Source organism: Dendrobates tinctorius, unplaced genomic scaffold, assembly GCF_039654945.1.
Source record: "Dendrobates tinctorius isolate UK_male_01 unplaced genomic scaffold, ASM3965494v1 ptg000001l, whole genome shotgun sequence".
NCBI lineage: Eukaryota > Metazoa > Chordata > Amphibia > Anura > Dendrobatidae > Dendrobates > Dendrobates tinctorius.
Window position 1 is genome coordinate 9,332,736 of NW_027361669.1, and position 3,474 is coordinate 9,336,209.

Here is a 3,474-nt window from a genome sequence, read left to right on the forward strand (position 1 = left end):
ACACATTAGGAGACCCCAATCAGAGGACAATAAAACATCCGGACTCCTTATCTATGAACTGGAGCAATATTTATGTTTCTCCCTCTCCCATAATGATAGTTCTGCTTCACGTCACTTGTCTCATCTATTGCATTTTTTCTGTGCTGTATTGTGCATAAATATGTGACTCTTCAGATTTTGTATTAGTCTATGCCTGATGAAGAGACCTGAGTGGTCTCGAAAGCTTGCAATGTGTTACCATCTTTTCAGTTAGCCATTAAAAGGTATCAACCACTGAGGACTCTCAATTCTGAATATTTTTCTATCTACTGGCTAACACGGTACAAAGATATACATCTTTCCTGTGGTAATACCTGTGGTTTCATTATGAAGCATTATAACATCCAGTGCAACTGTCTGACATATTTCATAAGGGTGGTTATGGTTATTCTAAAAACTGTCAGCACTTTAAATTTTGACCAAAGTTTTTATTATGAATTTGATTCCAACATATTTAAACATATTTATAGTAATCCCTAACAAGTCACCAATGCAGTGGTTTGTAAAATTGAGCTAGCTGTATTTTATAATGTCATTACATTTTCTTACATATGAGCATGTTTTCATTTATTTTTATATAGCCAACATATTTTCCTATCTTCACATTAGTCCCAATAATTATATTAAAGGATATGGAACCCTTGTAGCAAACCTTCGTCATGACATATGTCGTTCAAGGCACTGGCTAGGTTTTGCACAACTAACGTTGTGATGTCATGACACCACAGCGTTCTTTCTGACATCAAAGGACTACGCACCACCAGATGAGCGGCTAGATGAGTATGTCTTTCAGAATTCTTAAATCTCTTCCCTTTCTCTCTTCAAATCATCAAAAAGGCAAGCAGACAAGCTTTTACTTTGCAGACAATTCACAAAATAAAGCCCAAAAAAATTGGATTGACGCAAAAAAATGTGCTTATTTGTAAGCCGTATTATTCTTCTTTGAACTAAAAACCTCTTCGTTGATTTGTGAAGATACATCAAGTTCAGATCAACTTTGATGTGGTCATAAATCAGCTTGGATAGTTATAGTGTACCTGATAGGTGATGCATGCTTCCCGAACCACAGGCAGCATATATGAGGCACTGAATGTATGATCGCAGACATGCATGTTTGACTCTGAAACTGCGGCATTTCAGAGAAAAGCATACGGTACTTTTAATATCCGCTGGGTACCGAGCAGCACAGTTGACTAGTCGTATAGGTGAGGTCACAGCAGCTTCCCCTTTCCCACCGACAGTGACTGACAAGCCTTTGCCTATACGCATTGGTGGGGAGAAGCCGCCGGGGATCCACCGGTATGACTACCATCAGGCTCAGTCCCCAACTGTTATTAAAAGACTCTTTTTCTCTGAAACACCGCAGCATTTCAGAGACAAAAATACATGGCGGTGATCGTACAGCCAGTGGATGATACATGCTGTCCTTATTTTGGGCAGCTTGCGTCAACTGTCAAGTTCCCTTTAAGAAGAAGATAGATAAAGGTCACAAACAGGAGCCAAACTATTCAACATTTTTAATGAAATTCAATGCCAAAAAATGTGTTCAGCCAATTTTGCATGTGATGCATTAGTGATGAGCGACCGTGCTGGGATAAGGTGTTGTCCGAGCATGCTCACATGCTAAATGAGTGATTTTGGAGTGCCCGAAAAATATGTTCAAGTCCCCACGCCTGCATGTCTCCTGGCTGTTCGACAGCCGCAACACATGCAGGGATTGCTTACCAAACAGATAATCCCTGCAAGTGTTGCAGCTGTCAAACAGTGGTGAAAAATGCAGTCAAACATATTTTTCGACCATACCAAACTCATTCGGTCAACTCCCAAGCATGCTCGGATAACACCTTATCCGAGTACGGTCGCGCATCACTAGTCAATATCCTTTAAATACTGACTTGTGTAGAAAGTACTCCAAAAAGTCCACTTTCCTAAAGGAGTTGTCCACTCATTGGACAATCCCTTGTTAAATACTATATTCTCCCTTGTAAAATAAATAAACTCTACACTTACCTACCTTATTGGTGCCATTCTAGTGATGTGACATTGCTGCATTAGCATTGCTGCCAATAAATTTCCACCATTGAGTTGCTATGCTCTCGATTCCTTCAAAGAAACAATGGATATTGGCTGTGAGGTGAGAGCACCTCAGCCCTTTATCAGGCTCTTATTGGCTGCTTGGCTCAAGTGGCATATAATGTCACGTGAGCCACTTGAAACCTGATATATAAAGGTATTTTTATTTTACAAGGGGGAATAACATTGGAGAGGTTGATCGAGTGGTGGACAACCTCTTCAAAGTGGATCTGTCACCAGCCATCAATATGGACATTTTTACCAGGTTTAAATGCAACTGATCTCTTGGATCTTTTGATCTTGTGCCCTTCCATTCCTGAGAAATAGCCCATATTCCTTGTATGTAAATCTGTCTTTCTTCAGCCAAGTTGTCTTTATTGAAGGCTTCTTGAGGACTATGTCCAGTTAGAAAAACTATATTTATATACAGTGAAGAAAGGGGCATATCTCAGAAACGGAGAGACACAGAAACAAAAGAAAAACAAATGCCAGGAAAACAGTGGCATTTATGCAAAGTAAAAACTATTACATACAGTGGGGAAAATGAGTATTTGATACACTGCCGATTTTGCAAGCTTTCCCACCTACAGTTGAAGTGTACCTACTATAAAATTACAGACCTCTCCATTCTTTGTAGGTGGGAAAACATGCAAAATCAACAGTGCATCAAATACTTATTTTCCCCATTGTACTTATGGCAAGTGACAGGTCCTTGTTAATACACAATGTAAGAAGAATATTATTTTTTCTGTATGGATCTACCACTCTTTCCTTCCCATGACTGTAAGGCAGCTGGCTATAGCCAAGGCCCTCTAATCTGCTCTGATTGGAATAAAGGAAACAAAAAGCCCATCACCTTTATAAAACCCTTTTGTAGTATGATTATTGATTAACGATCACATGTGATCCAAAATGTGTCCATTATTGCATTGGTGTCTGTCTGTCTTGCTCCCTGTGGAATACTAAATAAAGCCATTATGAAATTTTATCAGATCCTTGGAGCTCGATATTTTTTTTAGCTTTTATAAAACAGCATCCTATCAGCCATATGATAAAAATAGAAAAGAATAACAGAAAATGTGTTATCTACAAAATTTCTTTCAGTAGCAGAAAAACTTCAAAAACAAAGCTCCTATTCTGTTAGAATTTACTAATAGTGTCTACATTTATTGCTCCTTTAAGTTTGGTAGATTGTTTAAAGAGGGGACCTTCTGACAGTTGTTTAGACACATCAGAAGATCATGTTAATATGGGTCTTGAGCGGGACATACAAACAATATCTAGTTATCCTTAGTAGCGATGAGCTAGCACTAAAATGCTTGATTGCTCTCTACTCAAATCAAATCGAGCAGGTCAGACTCT